Genomic DNA, 19,092 nt, shown 5'->3' on the forward strand with positions numbered 1-19,092 from the left:
TATATATGGTCTAACAAATTTGTGATATTCTCCCATTGTTAGTCACTGCTGTTTTTTAATCATAGCTCCAAAACGTGTTATTCTTTATATGTGAACAAATACAAAATCTTCCTTGCAATTAATACACATTAGAACTCAAAGCTTGTCACGTTCCTCTTTTTCCTATTTGTTGCAGTAGTAAATGCACATTAGACATTCCACTAATGGCTGAACATCACACTCCAAAAACTGTCCTGAGTGCAACTTTCTCACAGTTTTTAGACTGTGAAGTTTAGCCATTAGTGGAAGATCTAATGTGTATTTCCCACTGCAACAAATAGGAAAAAGAGGAACGTGACAAGCTTTGAGTTCTCATGTGTATTAAATTGCAAGAAAGATTTTGTATCTGTTCACATATAAAGAATAACATGTTTTGGAGCTATGATTAAAACACAGTGGTAACTAAGAATGGTAGAATTATATCCTGCATTTGGTTAGACCATATATATGAATTCTTTTAAAATGAATAAAACAAAATGAAAAATAAAATATAATACAATAAGAAATGAAAATAAAATGTAGGTTGTTGAATAGGGGTTTGACATTTTTTCACTTTATCCACGAGTTTTTCTATATTTATAATTTATTTAGATAGATGTATCAGGTTCTCTCAATTCTTGAGTTCTTTATGATTATTATTTTTGGAACCCGTTCCTACTGTGAGCATTTTAACATATTACATTTAAGCTTGCTTCTATTATATTTTAAATATGTTTGGTATTAATTTTGTCTTATTGAAATTTTGTGTTTTATACTTATTTGTTTATATGCAGTATTATCACAAATCAGACTTTGGTTTACCATTTTCCTTCATCTTCCAGCCATTATTTGCTCTCTCTTCTGCTTTGGTCACATTTTGCTTGTATGGCTCCATTGCAAACTGTGTCTCTTTCATCAAGAATAGGAGCTCTCTTATTTTGGTCACCACTCTTAGACAAGTTGACAAGGCCATGTAGTTAGCTTCCATCATGCTGAGTGTAATCACTGTCTTTGTGATCCATCAGAGAACAGATATTCCTGCATGTATCACCATATAACTGGTGCTACCTTTACAAGTCTCTGGAAATGTTGCCCAATCCATGTTGATATACTCTATCAAGAGCTTCCCCTTTCATCAGTACTGTACTGGTGGTTTTGATGTAGTCTATACTCTTTGCAGCACCCCAGTACTTCCATGTGAAATTGGTGCAGTCAACCAACTGAAAAAACAATGTTTGATGATCCTCAGTGAAAAATACAGCAGTCTTTCAATGAGTTCATGATAAGAGGAGTTTCCAGAAATTGTCTTTGCTTCTTTTATAATCTGGAAAGTTTGATTGTACTTCCATCACAGTTATAGCTCCCTTTGCATCTTGAAGTCCAAAGTGTATTAGGATACAGATGATGTAGGTTTCCTGCATGAGGATTATGCTACCATCTTTGAAGCTATCAAACTTCACATCGTGTAGATATGATACTGGTCTGATATACATTCTTATTGGGCTCTCCCAAAACTTCCTTGGTTCTCTCTCACACAGCTTGCTTTTAAAAATAGAGTAAATAAATCTACATACACTGACTGAATTAAACATCCCTCCTTCATTGGTAGTTTATAAACATAACGGTCCACTGGCTTGTCTTTGTATCCAAATTTCTTTACACTCATCCAGATGCTCATTTCAATATCCTCTTCTGTACTTCAGTCAAAGAGACTTCTGCAGCAGTAGAAATATTCCTATTTTGGTCTCACAGATCCATCTGATTGTTCCATGTAGATCACCTGCTTGAATCAACCATTCAGGAACACACATCTGACGTCATGTTGGTCAAAGATCCAGCCTCCTTCAACTCCAGCCACAATATGCAATCTCATGTTGTTGAAGCTTGAAAATGATGCATGAATTTTATCATAGTCTATGCATTTGCATATGGTAAATGTGTTGGATACCAAGTTGACTTGTATTGTACAAATTTACTTCCATTGCTTCAAGAAATTGTGTTGTGTTAATATTTGATGGATTCATAATATGAACTGAGTTTATCTGCTTCACTCTTCTGTGAGATGTGCACTTGTGGTTCATTAGAAGTTTCAGCCTCTCCAAAACAATGTCTCTGTTCATGGATTTTAAAATGCCTACTCTGTGGGGGGTAGGGGAGCTTCCTGAATTTTGAGGGAGACTCTTATGCCTCCCTCTTTTCTTTAGATGACCACTTGTTAGCCTCCTGACTTTTCATGGGGGGCATCATATGCTGATTTCTCTTCATCCAAGTGAGTTTCAGCATTCAACTTAATTTGGGGGGAAAAATCAACCTCTTTGTAGTCTTTGATGTCAATGTAATCTCCCCTCCTCAATAAAATGTCACTAAAATACTTAGAGAGGTCTTCTTTTGTTTATTTATTTAATTTTCTTTATATTATGCCTTTAAGACACAGTAAAATGGATGACTACTCATCACATCCTCCTTAAAGCCAATCCTGTGATTCAACAACATGCTGTTGTTCGGGCTCTCCAACTGAATACTTACAGGGGTGAATCACAAATAAACCTTTATAGGTCCTTGCGATCAGCCTGGATCTCTCTGCTGTTTGGTAATGTGAACAAACATTTCACAACCACAGGTCTCAGGTGATGCAGACTTTGTTTTCTCTGAAACCAGGGCCGGTGCAAAGGTATTAAATGCCCTACGCACCTTCTGCCTTGCCCCCCACCCCCATCATGCCGCACCACACCACCCAGGCTCACCCACTCTCTCCCACTCCTCCATGCAGAAGCTGAAGCAAAATGGCAGGAAGCAGACCAAGCAGAGGTCCGGCTTGAGGGAGCCACCACAGGAGGGGGACCAGGTTACTGAATGGATGAGAGAAGCACTGGTCGCTGGCTCTTGCTACCGCAGCTGCTGACACTGGTGCCCCCGTCACCTAGTGATTCCACCAGCCCTGTCAAACTAAAGCTAATAAGGAGTATTCTCCTCATTATGCTTCTTCACTATTCCTGATGGATGCTGCAGTATGTGTCACTTCCGCTCAAGATGCTTTGGGTAGTCCATTACTGCATATTATAGGCCTGACAAGACTGAAAAGTGAACAATTCATTATCACCGCTACTCTGTTCAGCTATGAAGTGTACACTATTCTGCAGTCATACAATCTATTGTGCTGCACTGAATGTGTTCCAGATCCTGGAACAGAATTTCAGTCTGTTGTCAATGCAAAATCTCTTCAAGGTCCTCCGAGTGTCCCAGCATCCTGCATCTAAAACTTCCTCAACATGTCTCCTTTGTCTCACAGGAAGAACAAATGCACACATCTTTTCAATTATACTGAGAATGTACTTTGTGCCACCCCAGCTCTGCATGTTAAGTAGTCCTAGCAAATCTCTATATACAATGTCTAATGGTGTTTTCTCCTTTACCTCCTCTCTCCATCAACTGCTTTGGAACTGGCTGATGAACTGACACTGTTCCCAAACACATGTTTCACTTGATAGGCTTTACTGCTTGACAATTTAGTCCTCTCAATACTTGTCTATTGGCCATCTTCAAAATCCTGTCCTTATTTACGTGCATCATTTGCTGATGCTACAAGTCAAAGGATTATTTTGTGCAATCACTTCACTTCATGGTCTTCACCCTTGTTATCACTGAGTTTTTGAGGTGTTGTGTTCATGGACAGCTCATGCTTCTCTGCCTGGATGGACATGTTCCCATCCTTATTACAAATGTTACACCCACATCCATCAAAAAATATTTGTCCTCTTTTTTTCAGTCATTTACAGTACTGACAGTACACCATGTTTAATGTGCACTACAAGTACAATGATCATGGCAATGAATTCACTTACCTTTCCATTGTTACTGACAAACTTTACATAAGCTATGCCTCTCCCACCTATCAACATGGTCATTCTATCTGCCATCATAACTTGATTGATGTTACTGTTATTTTTGTTCAATGTGGAAAAGTAATCCTCATTTGGTATATTTGATATGCTGCATCATAAATCAATAATCCAAGTGTTAGGGAAACCACCGCTATGAGCAAAGCATTCCGCAATATATTGCAACCTTGCTTTACTTTTGTCACTTTACTCAGGGGCTTCCAATGCCTTCTTGTCTTGGGCTTATCAAATCTAGCAAAGTGGTCCTTTTTCACCAAATTTATAACACTTTACATCTAGTATATTCACTGGTTGTATGTCTTTGGATGAATGTTTCTTGTTCTAAATGAGCTTTTTTAGTTGCACTGACTGTCATAGCACCCATTCATTTGCCTGGAATTCTGTTCCTTCTCTCCAAACAATGGTTTACAGTCACACACAAATTCTTACTCATGTGACATGCAATTTCCACTGCTCTAGTTCAGTCCAGGTAACCCACACAAGATAGATAGCAACTTAACTATGAATTTTAAATCACCATTGTTCACAAATTCAGTCACTGAACTATTTATGTTTCTCAAGAAAGAATCCATACCTGCATGCTTTCTAAGATTTGTAAAACACAATTGGCATCGCAACTGAATTATATTGAATTTACTGTCTCTTGGTGTATGCAGCTTATGAAGTTCTGGCGACACTTCCTTAAGGGAGATGTTGCTACTGCTCATTGCCTATTCCTAGACAGATCTTTCAAAAAGCCCTTCTTTGTCTTGATGCAAACTTACAGAGTTTTATATGTTTCATTGTTTTCAGGTCTCACCTCACTTAGTTGGACAGTTGTTCCTAAGTTGCATTTCATCAAAACTAGTTTTATATGTTATTTCTACGTTATGAAATTTAGGCCAGACAATTTGCTGACAACTGCAAACTTCATTTCAGTTGTATCTCCCAACATCTTGCTATCACAATATTATTCAAAAGAAACTCTCACTTGCAAAGTACAATTGCATATGGTGAGCTCCTTCCATTGTAGGTTAATAATGCAATGTCAATGCAAGTGAGCAACAAATTGGTTACAAGAGAGACACATAACATGCATGGTAAAACTTGATTAATTTACTACACACTATGATTATCAGAGACAGGAGAGCACACTATGATTATCAGAGACAGGATCAAGATAAAGAATTTCTCTTTCATCTGCAAACAGGACATGACAGTGGTGCTATGCAATGTTATTATATAATGTTTGTAAACAATTCACATTGTGCCCTCTTCAATAGCAGAAACACAAAGAAAAACAAATGCTATTGTATTACTGACTTGTTAAACTGTCCTTTTCCTACAAGAAAAAAACATATTCAAGTTATAGAACATAAGAACATGCCATACTGGGTCAGACCAAGGTCCATCAAGCCCAGCATCATGTTTCCAACAGTGGCCAATCCAGGCCATAAGAACCTGGCAAGTACCCAAAAAGAGAAGGAAAACAGGTAAATTTTATTTTGAACATAATGGTGTTTTCTGTAACCTGTAGCCCCCAAATTGCTTCCTGTAAATTGCTGCAGAGAAATATGAATTTCAGTCACATTCCTTCTTGGTTAACAAAAAAATATAAATTTGAATGCAACTTTCTGCAAAACTGCAAATCCTACCAAGCAGGATGTTATTCAGAAGCAAGGTGACATGAGCAGTCTAATGGATCTCTTAAATTAGGAACACTTGCCTCTTATTCTCTTCCAATATCATTAAAAGGAACGTGCCAGACATAATGAAAGACCTTTTTAACAAGGATGTCTAGAAGTACAATACAGCAGGACAGCTAGTACAGTTTTTATGTCCGATTTTTCATTCATTATGGTGGATTCTACATTGCATGGTTAGAATACTTTAAAAATAGATATTACAGAAAAGAACAGCACACTTTAGCCATATAGCAACACATACAAACAACAACAAAAAAAGTTAAATAAGCACAAGTTTGAAACTTGTGAGTCATAGCATGATTCATCAAGGTTTCATTCCTAGCTACTGTTCATTCCTGCATCGTCTCTAAATGCCTCATGCTCAAAATCAGCAAATACAGGATTTGTTTTAAAAAGGGAGGATAGAATTATGAAGTTTATGAAAGCTGTGTGAAATGGTCAGTAGCTAAGCCTGGTCAGCTGATGCTCATGCTCACAAGTTTCAAACCTGTCCTAATTCAACTCACCAAATATTGAGCAAACTTGAAAACTTAAAACCCACTGGAAGTGTATATAGCTGAATATGTGAGGCTTATAATAAAAAGAAAATCCATCCCATATTACAATATTTTTACTTGTGCTTTCACTGTACACAGCTTTTGTTCAATTACGAACATCCAATACAACCAAGAGATAGAGAGAGAAAATGAGAAAGCAAAAGAGAGTGATAGATGGACAGAGAGAAGTAAACAAACAGACAGTAAATGAGATGGTACAAATACAGGAAAATATAGATATCTGAAATGATTCATATACTAGTAATGTCTGTGTCTAAAACATATATTAACACGGTACAAATAAATTATGGAGCTCAATATTAAGCAACTACAACAAGCGGACAATTTATCCAGCTAAAGTTAGCTGGATAAACTGTCACTGATAATCAGCAGAGTGCAGCTGATTAGGCGCTCCAATAAAGATAGCCAGATTAAATCCTCGTTAACCAGATAAATGTATCTGGCTAACTTTAGGTCTGCTCTCTGGCATGACCAGTCTGAGTCAGATGATGTATGCAGCTAACTCTGAATATCGGAATTAACCAAATAATTTATCTGGCTAACAATTCTGCCTATATGTTCTATAAATGTATATAACTGTATAATAGGCATTTAAATATTATACAAGCAACCTCAATGGAACCACAATAGTATGCATATAAGATACATAAGCCTGAAATCAGCAGTGTAAGTTATCTCTATTATATACAGAAGAGTGCATGGCTTCCAACATAATTTTATCAAAGCAAATGTTTTATATTACCATTTGCAAAACAACATTAATTGTGCTTCATATTTCACTTGGCATAATAACAGGTTTTCAGGAAGATGAAAACATGAGTGTGAACATTTTTCAGATCTAGGGAAACTGAGCCACTATGTAAAAAGCCCAGACCTTAGAACATGTATTACTGATATATAGCTAAGAACATGGATTAATGTGTATTTTCTTTTCACAAGTGGTAATAAATATTCTTATTTGCAGTTTTTACATAATGTAGTACTGTAAATGTCTTTAGCATATCATCATTTTTAAGATGCAAATTGTGTCCTTTATCCAATGTACATTTCGAACAGCATGATATTAGAAGAATATTTCCTTTCACATTGGTGTGATAATTACATGAATCATGAAATACATTATAAAGCTACTTGTGAAAGACATGACATGCCTAAATTATCTTAATGGCAATCTAGAATCCCATGCCCACTGTGGATTTTAATTTCCCTGTTTTGTTTTGGTTTTTTTTTTCAAGCTCTGCTAAACAAGGGTCTGAAAGCTTGAGCCAGTTTCCTCCTCTGCATAGTTTCAATATGAATACAGACGGCAGTGCCAGTATCTTAATGCATTTTTAAGTGAGGTGCCTAATTGCCTTATAGTCTACCCTTCAGCTCACTTTTTTTCCTGTGTGTTTCTGAACGTCCTTTTAAGACTGCAATTCCAAGGGATTATAAAATGACTTCTATTCCAAACTAAAGCATTTCAATAGCACTTTCCACACAAGCTAATATGCTGTAGGATGACAATGTTCTAGTCATTTTCTTTTTACATCCACACACCATGCCTAAGCTTTTAACTTTTCTTTTGAATAGTTTTTGTCTTTCTTATGTTTAGGGCAAAAATGCTTTGAAACAAGGCACTTTCACTACATAAGACTGGAAACGTACATTCTGAGTCAGTAAGTCAATCAAGAGTTTGAGGATTTCTGGAACCACCATCCATCCAGTTTTCGAATTCCATTTGGGTATATAACTATGGTCTTAACTGCAATTATTTAATAAGATATACCCTTGGGAGTAGGAAAAAAAAAAAAAACACCCTATGAGAATGTATGTTCTTTAGGAATAACTTAATTAGGGGACAAACATTCCAGTGCTAATAAAAGTGCCATCGTGCACAGCTCGTTAAATAAAATAGCGCTTAAGAGTTACATACTTCCCCACCTTTATTTCCGTTTTTAAACTTAAGAGGCGATTCCGACATTGTACTGTGCTTTCACCGTACCCTCAACAGAACACTGAAAACATCCTGCATCCAGTGGAAAAAAAAAAGACAAAGGCGGCTTCACGCCCATTAGCTTCTATCTTGTTTTGCATATAAACATTTACCCAAGAACAAGGAGCAGGGAACGATAAAAGACAATGATTTTCTATCTTCTCTGGGCACAGACCTTTGGTCTGTCTAACCTAAAATTTGTGGCGTGCAAGCAGGCTGTATTGATTATTTGATTCCCTACTAATGAAGCGTTAACACCCATAGCAACTCAGGTTCAGCTTCACAATCCTCAGTGTCTTATATGCATATTGCCGAACTTCCCTGTACTCAAAAGTCCTTCCTACACACCTCTGATAGTCGATCTTTCCACTGACTCTGTGGTTGCACTTTACTCATTGCAATGTTTCCTCACTTGTGTGCATTTTGTTTTATTTTACAATACCTCGATTTGTTTTCTTTGCCTTGTACTCTGTTCTTCCATTCTGCTGCCTTTGCCGCGCACTGAGAAGCTCCTCCGGTAAATTGCATTTATAAACGCAGCCGAGATCTCAAGGAGACAACGCAATTATAGTGCTACAGTGTCATAGCGCCCAGAAAGCAAGCCAGCTCAGCTGGGATCTCTGGGGCAAACCCATTGGGAGATAAGTAATTTACCATTCCCACAGTGCACACAAAACTTGCTTCATTCCCTGGTGAAGGCTGAAATCAGTGTGCAAGTAAAATTAGGTGATTGATGTGCTTCAGTTTGCATCTGAACACTTTGCCTGCACAAAGTGGGTTATTGTATTACACATCTAGGCTTGGCTTGACAGTTTTCATTTGGCTAAAACGTATAAACCCGTACAATATATATTTCAAATGTACCAGAAATCCATTAGAAATATTTAACAATAAATAAGATCACAATGACAATCAAAGCACTAAATATATAGAAATATGCAGTCTGCTTATGACTTTCCTCGGGAAACGTGCCTGCTTTCTCTAAGATCAAAATGTAGAAAGACAAACGAGGACTGATTCATACAAGCTGACAATAGTGAATGAGCAACAAAAAAAATGAAAAAATGTAAGTGAGTGTGTGTATATATACACACACATACATTGAACAAAACATACAACTATGAACAAACCCTATTATTGCTAGCCAATCTTCTAAATACAAGCACAGAAAATCAACGTGAAGGCAAAAGTACAAACTAAAAATGTTGACCAAATGCTCTTTACTTCTTTAAAGATGAAATACTATAATGTTCAGATGAATCCAAATGCACGTAATTGGTTACAATTTGCACAATAACGTGTGAACTTGCGATCATTCGTATTCACTTATGATGATCGTAATAGCAACTTTCGGGAATAATCAGTAGATGAAGTATCAAAGCCTGTAGCCTTTGGGTACTGTGTCCTATTGCTGGGCGAATGACACTAGCACTAAACACTTGCACACCGACAAAGTAAATTGCTGTGTTGGGTAAGTAATCACTGGTGAATGAATGCGTTCTCCACAGAGAAAGAGAGAACCTGGGGAATATCGTTATGCTGTCTGCACCCTGTAATTTTATTTTGCTGTTATCACTATGACATCTATAATTTTTCCTCCCTTTATTTAACCTCCTTGTGTGTTAGTTTGTCAGAACTAATCTGAACAAAAAGATCTAGGCGCCTAGCAAGGAGGTCACCTGAGGCAGGGCAGGGGACTTGTACAGCTGTCTGGCTCTCGTGCAAATTTCTCTAGCAGGGACTGGAGGTCTAAGACGGGCATCCTTATTCAGCCTCGCCACTGCTGTGCCATGGAGCTTGTGAATGAATGTCATTGGTTACTTGCCTGATGGTCACGGAAAATCTGACATAGCTTGCATACTATACACAAGTACCGGGACATCATGTAGAAGGACATCCAAGCACATAGCTCAAGGCAGGTGTCCTTTTCAGAAGAAATGATACCGAATTAGCTCCAAGTGCTTTCAACAAAATTTAGGTAATAAGTTCTTTGCACTTACAGCAAAGGAGGCAGAAATTTAATGCAAATGAACATCACCCTAATTTTTCAAATAACTTGGGCGGGGTACAAATCATTCATTTGAGGCAAAGGAATTTGAATAGCAAGGGTATTTTTTTTTCATATTATACTGCAAACTAAATCCACAACATTCCCCCCCCCCCACACACACACCCCACCACCACCACCACCACCCCCGCTTTTAAACCAGAGGAATATTTTCCTCAATTCATTTCCCAACTTTCTAACATACACCAAATACTTAAGGCGGTCTGACAAAACAATACTGCAAATACTTTTGCATCAAACTGATTTTTAACAAATGCTTTAAAAAAAAAAAAAAGGACTTTCAATGTCATTTACAAATTCAGTTTTCAATGGGAGGATAAACTTTTAAAATGCAGTCTGCCAGACTACAGGACACTGAACAAAGAAATGCTGAACAGGCAGACGAGCCCAAGAAGTTACTGGATGCTATTACCAAGCCAATGTCCCGCACGCAGCCCCCTGTCATCAGAGAACAGAATCGGGAGCTCTTGTACCTACTGCCTCCCTCCCGACCTACTGTCAGCTTCACTCCTCCAAACGAGGACTTCCTTAAGGATGGAGGAAGGGGGGAAAGGATCGCTTTAGAAATCAGCTTAAAACACTTTTACTATGTCAAAGCTGCTCTCACTCCGCTAGAGGCTGACACCCAGCTAGACTCAGTCTACTGAATGAAATCATTCTTTGGGAACCTAAGGGAAAGGTAGACTGCAATCTTGCATAACAACAACAATACAAACCCTCCGATTTGTTTCCATAAACTTGACTGGAAAGATGACGTTTGGCAGCCATCCGGTTGCAGAATAATAATAATAATAAGAGCTGGGCTGCAGCAGGTTATATTTTATATCAAGCCTAACACTGGTGCCGCCGGGCACGAGTCCGGAAGGGGGTAAACCATGGGATTTCGACCAAGCTTGTTTCTTTTCCAGAGTTTCAAACGAGGTCACTGTAGCCCCCGTGTGTGCTCCCTTTACTTCCCCCGATACTGAAGCCTAGTCTTGTTAGAAAAAAAAATACTACACCGGCTCTTACTATACTTATAAAAGTAAGATCGAGGGCAATAACCGCTATGTCCGAGAAAACTTTGCAAAGTCGTCTCCCTCCTGCCCCCAGGAAAGTCTAATGCAGCGCAGATAAAACCGAGTCCCAAGAGCCGATCCCATTCTGATTACAATAAATATTGTCTATGTCCCACCTTTCTTCAGTAGTCAAGCTATTCGAGAATGAAAAGGTCCTGCAATCTCTAAAACAGAACTTCACTTTGGGGTTTATGATCTCATAAGGAGTGACCCGACTTTAAAAAAAAAAAAAAAAGTGTTTTGCAAATAAACACGAGAGTACAAAAACACTTAATAGCAAATACAGGTGTTTGGTTTTCAGTCCACTGCCTTTAAGTGAACGACTCACGTTACAAATGCCACAGACACACGGAGGAAATAACGGAAAGGAAAAGCAAACATACAATACAAAAAAAAAGCCCAACAACAACAAATGTGAGATGGTGATGGCTTTACCTTGCCTGAAACGGCTTTGCGAGCTGCAGGCTGGTGCTAAGTGTCGGTGCTGCCGAGAAGCATGGTGGTGGTGGTGGTGTCTGCAGCAGGCTGGGCGCCGGGACTCGCCCGAGCTCTCGTTCTGGTTTGGCTGTCGCTGCCGTCCTCTCAGGAGGGGGAGGGGGGGTGGCAAGTGCTGCGCTTCTCTTCCTCTCTCTCTCTCGCGCGCTCTCTCTCTGCGTCTGCGCTCTGTTGCTGCCGTCTCGCGGCACCGCAGCCGCTTCAACGCTGCAGCAGGAGGAGGAGACGACGACGGCAGCGGCGGCGGCAATGACCACGGCGCGCGCTTGCTTCCCTGTTCCCCCCGCCCCCGCGCCGCGTGCACTCTGTCCGTCCGGCTCTCGTTCTCTATAATCTATTGTCTGTATTGCCTCTTTCTCCCGGGCCCGCCGCTATCTTGTGCGCGAGGGCGTCGCCGGCGCGCGGACTGATGGCTCTCGCCGCCGCCACCGCTTATTGGTCGAGCAGCGCTCCCCGCCGCCTCCGATTTGTTCCATCACTTCGCCTCGTGGTGGAGGCTCGTCGCGCGCCCTTCCCGCCCTGGGCTGGCAAAAAAAAAAAAAAAAAAAACACCTGCCTATATGCCCCCCAACCCTCCCCTACCTTGGGGGGGGGGGGGGGCGAGAGCCGGCACCCGGGCGCTAATCGCCATGAGTCATCACCGGGGAACAGCCTGCGCTTTCCCTTCCATCCATCCGTCTCCCTTCGTCCCTCGCCCCCCCCCCCCCCAAATGTCCTGTGTGAAATAGATTAATTTGATTTGATCGATGTGGCTTCTGTCAAAAGAATGTGAGGTGCAAATAAAAGTAAAGGATTGCAAAAAGGTAGATAAATAAATAGCTCCAGCAACTGTAGACTGTTAAAGGCAGTCATCCACTACGTCTACGCGCGTAGACAGCTTTTTTTCCTTTCCCTTTTCCATAGGCAGATTGTACCCTGTACTATTTCATCAAATCTTGCAGAAACAACTTGGCATCTCAGAGATGAAGAGCTTTTGCCGTACCTGAACGATTCCCTTGTGCCTGTCTTTGGGGGGTCATTTACCACGCATTTTTTCCATAGAGAGAATGGGAAATAACCTTTAGCAAATATAGGCCTATTTTAGAAAAGTGAATGCTTAACATTAATTTCCCTGCTCAAATTAGGTCTTTTTTGTTGTAAAAGAGAAGTCATTGTAAATATGCAACATTATGAATGCAAGATCGCAAGTATGCAGCGGTATTGATCATTTAGATTAGATTTCAGATTAAAATTTTGGATAGCTGCAGCGCTCCAGTTATGAGGAGAGACGGGAGGGCGCAATGCAGTCCAGAGCCCAGACTTGTAAGCCTGCCTCGTATGACATCGTCTCAATGTTCTTTCTCCACAATTCATAATCGTGCAGTTTAAATCGAAAGTAGAACAGCTTGGATTTATTTTAGCAGATTAGCTGTGCATGTGTGCCCGATATTGCATGGATTTGCTAACTGTGTTTTGCAAACAATGCCAGTGTGGAGAAGAATTTTGATTCACTCTCACTCCTCAAATGAAAAGGGAAACAAAACCAGAAATGTTTCTCCCTTGAATGTTGTGGAATGTATGCATAACTAGCTAATTTAATTCAGCAATTCTTTTTAAAAGCCTGCAATTGTTCTACAGGGAGAAAATGCACCAGGACTGAAAGCCAGATGATAACGATAAACTTTCTCTTTATATATTTTTATACTTTGCTTTTTTATTCTGCCTACCTCTTATATTAGTAATATTTACAGCTGGGGAAAAATCGCTATAAATTCAGTTACAAAACTAGAGACAAAATAAATGATTTTGTTTTCCCATGTGAGTTTATTCTTATCACTATAAGAAGAAAGGGTAAGTGGTATGATAACAGTAGATCCCTAAACTTTAATAAATGCTTAAAGATGACAGAAAATAACATTATTTTTAAAAAGTTGTTTAAGCTAAACAGAAGATTAACAAATGTACTTTATTTTCTTCTTTTTTTTCCTTTTCAAAGAAATGTTCACAAACTTGCCAAGGAACACATTTTTCCTATACATTTCTGATAACAACAGGATTATTTTTCCTTTAAGTTTCAGAATGTACTGTAAAAGGAGCTGAAAACATGTGAACATCCTCTCACCTTCTTTCACCCAGCCACCTAGAGGATAGTAGGGAAAAGCTGAGGGAGACTCATCTGGACAGAGGACTGTAATTTCTAATTTGCATTTTAGCTCATAGCTTAGCCAATTAGCTTTCTTTTCATATCCTTAAGAAAGTGGCTGAGTTACTCACTTTTTAATTTTCCCCATTTGCATGCTTATTTTTCATAAGTGAGCAAGCATATACACTAATAACAATTCTGTACTTAGTAAAATAATAAGTATTCAAGTGATTGAGATAAGGATTCAGCTCAGACAAAATGGTTTGCTGTTTTGAAATTGGAACCGTATATATTTTTAGCATTGGGTCAGCGTGTCAAAGCAGGCTAAACAAACCCTGTCCTCACCCAAGGCAAGAATGTAAAAACGTGTGCATAAAACTGTGCTCTAAAATTCAGCGCAGAGTTAAATCCAGGCAGTAAAAAGAAGAAAAAAAAAAGAGTAACTCCTGATGCAGTAAGCAAATGGTATGCTAATGCATCAGGAGTTTAAAAAAGCGTGCAAACCCAAGTTAAAATGTGCACTCAGCTTTTTGCAGAGGCTGAGCATACATTTTAACTTGGAAGGGGGGAAAGGAGTTTATGCACACACAAGCAAGATCCAACCTCTGGCGCTGCAGGAAACAAAAGCACGGGGGGGGGGGGGGGGGGGGGGGGGGCAGAAGAAAAGGTACTGTACTCTCTTTTAATGCACAGAAATGCTTTTTGCATACATATGGCATCTGCACCTACATCCCAACTACATGTCCTAGAACCAGAGCACCAGATTCTGGCTATAGACTAACATTAGCCCTGGAAACCTTACTCCACCTTGAACTAGGCGTCCAGCACTTTCACCCTCCATTGCCTCAGGTACAAACTCAGGTCTGTATTTACTAAAGTTTTTTCCCATTCTATGTCTATGGAAAAAATGCTTAGTAAATGACCCCCTGAGATTGTGAACCCTTTGGGGACAGGGAAATGCATAAGTACCTGAATGTAATCTGCTTTGAAGTTCCTGAAAAAGAATATAAATTTAAAAAAAGGCAATATGAAATAAGAAAACATGCGCTTTGCCTAAGCGTTTCTCTGCATGGGGGTAATCAAAGCATACACTTTTACACACACTGTTTTTGTGTGTAAAACTCTTTGTTGCATCGGTAGTAAAGTTTGTGCACCAAAAAATGTGTGCACAACTGCAGGTAAAATTGTGCGCTCTACTGAGCACATTTTATTACATCAGTCTGAGAGAAGCGAGGGATAGAAAAGAGATATAGAGAAGAGTAGAGGAGGAAAAGGACAGAAGAAAGAGAAGAAGTTGCAAATGAAAAGCAGAGAGAGTTATGAAGGGGATAGATAGGAGAGAAGAGAAGAGCAGGAGGGAGGCATAAGAACAGAGGAGAAGTGGAGAAGGAGGAACCAGAGGCACAAGGGAAGGAGGAGGAGGTAGAGAAGAGTAGTCAGAAGGGAGTACAGAAGATGTTGAAAATGCCACAAATGAAAAGACAGGGGTTGAAACAGAAAACCTAATGAAAAATGCAAGAAGGATAAGAAATGGAAAAGAAACGAGACAGAGACATGCAAGAATGATTTACAAAAATATAGAACAAAAAAGAAAAAAAAATTCAGCTGAACATATAACATGCAAAATTCCTGTTTTATTTTTTTAAATCAAAACATTGAAAATGAATAGCGGACGTTCATCTGATGTCCTGGATGCTGATCTTCTCCTGACTAATCACTTCATCTGAAGGGGAGTAATGGCAGTAATAATTAGGGATGTGAATCGTTTTAGGACGATTAAAATTATCGTCCGATAATTTTAATATCGTCTTAAACCGTTATGGAACACAATACAATAGAGATTCTAACGATTTATCGTTATAAATCGTTAGAATCGTGAGCCGGCACACTAAAACCCCCTAAAACCCACCCCCGACCCTTTAAATTAAATCCCCCACCCTCCCGAACCCCCCCCCAAATGAGTTAAATAACCTGCGGGTCCAGCGGCGGTCTGGAACGGCAGCGGTCCGGAACGGGCTCCTGCTCCTGAATCTTGTTGTCTTCAGCCGGCGCCATTTTCCAAAATGGCGCCGAAAAATGGCGGCGGCCATAGACGAACACGATTGGACGGCAGGAGGTCCTTCCGGACCCCCGCTGGACTTTTGGCAAGTCTCGTGGGGGTCAGGAGGTCCCCCACAAGCTGGCCAAAAGTTCCTGGAGGTCCAGCGGGGGTCAGGGAGCGATTTCCCGCCGCGAATCGTTTTCGTACGGAAAATGGCGCCGGCAGGAGATCGACTGCAGGAGGTTGTTCAGCGAGGCGCCGGAACCCTCGCTGAACGACCTCCTGCAGTCGATCTCCTGCCGGCGCCATTTTCCGTACGAAAACGATTCGCGGCGGGAAATCGCTCCCTGACCCCCGCTGGACCTCCAGGAACTTTTGGCCAGCTTGTGGGGGGCCTCCTGACCCCCACGAGACTTGCCAAAAGTCCAGCGGGGGTCCGGAAGGACCTCCTGCCGTCCAATCGTGTTCGTCTATGGCCGCCGCCATTTTTCGGCGCCATTTTGGAAAATGGCGCCGGCTGAAGACAACAAGATTCAGGAGCAGGAGCCCGTTCCGGACCGCTGCCGTTCCGGACCGCCGCTGGACCCGCAGGTTATTTAACTCATTTGGGGGGGGGTTCGGGAGGGTGGGGGATTTAATTTAAAGGGTCGGGGGTGGGTTTTAGGGGGTTTTAATGTGCCGGTTTTGTGATTTTTAGATTTTTCACGATTTTTCACGATATTTTACCCCCCCAAACGGCAACAATACGATTCCCTCCCCCTCCCAGCCGAAATCGATCGTTAAGACGATCGAGGACACGATTCACATCCCTAGTAATAATAATGATAATGGTCTTTCTCTACAGCAGCCACTTCAGAGCCTGCCCTGCTGGGCAGCCTTTACGGTTCCGAGGATGGCCTCCCGCCCTTCCAAGGTGCTTAGCAGAGGTGCAGTTAATCTTTGATTTGCACCTCACTATGTGGATCCTCTGTTTGGGCACCTTTCTTAGCCCGACAGACAAGGTTAAGATGTCATTTGAAATGGTAAAATTCAGGGACAGTAACTTTCAAACTGGTGCACGGGCGCACATTAGCACTTCGGCACCAGCACACATATGTGCACGCTGTAAAATAGCCTGGCAGCTAGAGATGTGAATCGTGTCCTCGATCGTCTTAACGATCGATTTTGGCTGGGAGGGGGAGGGAATCGTATCGTCGCCGTTTGGGTGTTTAGAGTATCGTGAAAATCGTTAAAATCGTGAACCGGCACACTAAAACCCCCTAAAACCCACTCCCGACCCTTTAAATTAAATCCCCCACCCTCCCGAACCCCCCCCCCCCCCAAATGCCTTAAATTACCTGGGGGTCCTGCGGCTGTCCGGAACGGCCTCCTGCAATTGAATTGTGTTGTCTTCAGCCGGCGCCATTCTGCGCCGCCATTTTGCAAAATGGCGGCGGCCATAGACCAACACGATTTGACTGCAGGAGGTCGTTCCGGACCCCCGCTGGACTTTTGGCAAGTCTTGTGGGGGTCAGGAGGCCCCCCCAAGCTGGCCAAAAGTCCCTGGGGGTCCAGCGGGGGTCCGGGAGCGATTTCCTGCCGCGAATCGTTTTCCGTACGGAAAATGGCGCCGGCAGGAGATCGACTGCAGGAGGTCGTTCAGCCGGGGTCCGGAACGACCTCCTGCAGTCGAATCGTGTTGGTCTATGGCCGCCGCCATTTTGCAAAATGGCGGCACAGAATGGCGCCGGCTGAAGACAACACAATTCAATTGCAGGAGGCCGTTCCGGACCGCCGCTGGATCCCCAGGTAATTTAAGGCATTTGGGGGGGGGGGGGTTCGGGAGGGTGGGGGATTTAATTTAAAGGGTCGGGGTGGGTTTTGGGGGGTTTTAGTGTGCCGGTTTTCCTGCGCTCCCCCTTCCCCCGATTTACGATTTTTTGACGATAAATCGGGGGAATTGGTATTGTATCGTGGCCCTAACGATTTAAAATATATCGGACGATATTTTAAATCGTCAAAAAACGATTCACATCCCTACTGGCAGCGTGAACCTGTGCACCTAATTTTAAGTGGGCGCGCACATATCCCACTTCTACCGAGTAAGTTGGGGGATTTTAAAAGGGACGCGCACCATGCCATTGCCAGTTTCACCAGTTCGCCCAGTTAAGAGCTAGGTCCTCCAAACTCCCCTAGTTTGATAGCCTCCATTACAGAAGTAAACTTATGTGGCACTAGATTTGGACCCGAGCACAGGTACGTAACTATTTGCACACACATCTCTCAGCCCCACCCCGCCCTGAACACCCATGCCCAGCCTCCGCCCAGACATTGCCCCTTTTTGAATCAGAGCGCGACGTGCGCGCAGCTGTAGATCTGGCCAGTTTTTAAAATACGGAGGGTGCACGCAAGCCTGCCTTGTTCATGCATCCCCTTTAATTGATGCGCGCGCCTGGCTTTTAAAAGTCATCTTTTAATTTTCCTCTGTGTGGCAACTGTTAAAGTGCCCACTACAAAAAAATGCCTCTCTCACAGGGTGTGCCCAGGTTCCTGTGTCACATGGCCAGCACCAGCCCAGGGATGTCTTCCTTGGGACCCGGGCAGAGACATGACTCAGGGAGGATCTGAGGATGTCCTCCACAATTTTTCACACTTTATGCTTGTCTGTGCATAAATAATGAACTCAGCCTGTTTGTGTGTACTTTGCTCTGCACACGTGGTTCACAGATTTTTGAAAAGAGCAATAAGCATAGTTTTGTCCTCCCCCCCCCCCCAAAAAAAAAAAGCCTTTTTAAGAAGAAAATGAAATATACACAGGAAAACAAAGCAAAGCAAAAATGCAGGTCTGTGTGCAGCTTTTATACTGGTTGCCATAAAAATGTGCAACATGCAGTTTGTACAGTTCCCTGTCACACATACAATTAACATCTACTGGGAGTTGTTTCATGGTTCCCAGGTGCAGAGAATCAGAGAGAGAGTGGCTACAACATTTTACAAATAATTCACTTCCATGATTTTTAACAGGTTTTTACTTGTTGGATAATCAACAATGCTCATTTATTCAAATTTAGAAGCACTAATCTGCAGAATATTATCATGTCTCATTGTTAAAAGAGTAAAGACACCACACTGAGGTTACCCTGGCTAACCTTAGGAATGTGGACAGCTGGCTTCCACGATCCCCTCCACCCCCCA

The 19,092-nt window shown here is 41.5% G+C and overlaps 1 protein-coding gene across 10 annotated transcripts in view; it reads right to left on the minus strand.

Moving 5' to 3' along the window:
* ARPP21 (cAMP regulated phosphoprotein 21) overlaps positions 1 to 19,092 on the minus strand; it is an 896,408-nt gene that overhangs the window by 493,642 nt on the left and 383,674 nt on the right. For 3 of the 10 annotated variants that reach the window (XM_029589618.1, XM_029589615.1, XM_029589612.1), the window contains exon 1: positions 11,696 to 12,193. The exons of 1 other annotated variant lie outside the window; for it this stretch is intronic. The gene's annotated coding sequence lies outside the window, so the exon portion shown is untranslated. Of the gene's footprint in view, positions 1 to 11,695; positions 12,197 to 19,092 lie in introns of those variants that run through there. 6 more of the 10 variants (XM_029589617.1, XM_029589610.1, XM_029589619.1 and 3 more) reach the window with 4 other exon arrangements.

This window comes from Rhinatrema bivittatum, chromosome 2 (assembly GCF_901001135.1).
Source record: "Rhinatrema bivittatum chromosome 2, aRhiBiv1.1, whole genome shotgun sequence".
Classification (NCBI taxonomy): Eukaryota; Metazoa; Chordata; class Amphibia; order Gymnophiona; family Rhinatrematidae; genus Rhinatrema; species Rhinatrema bivittatum.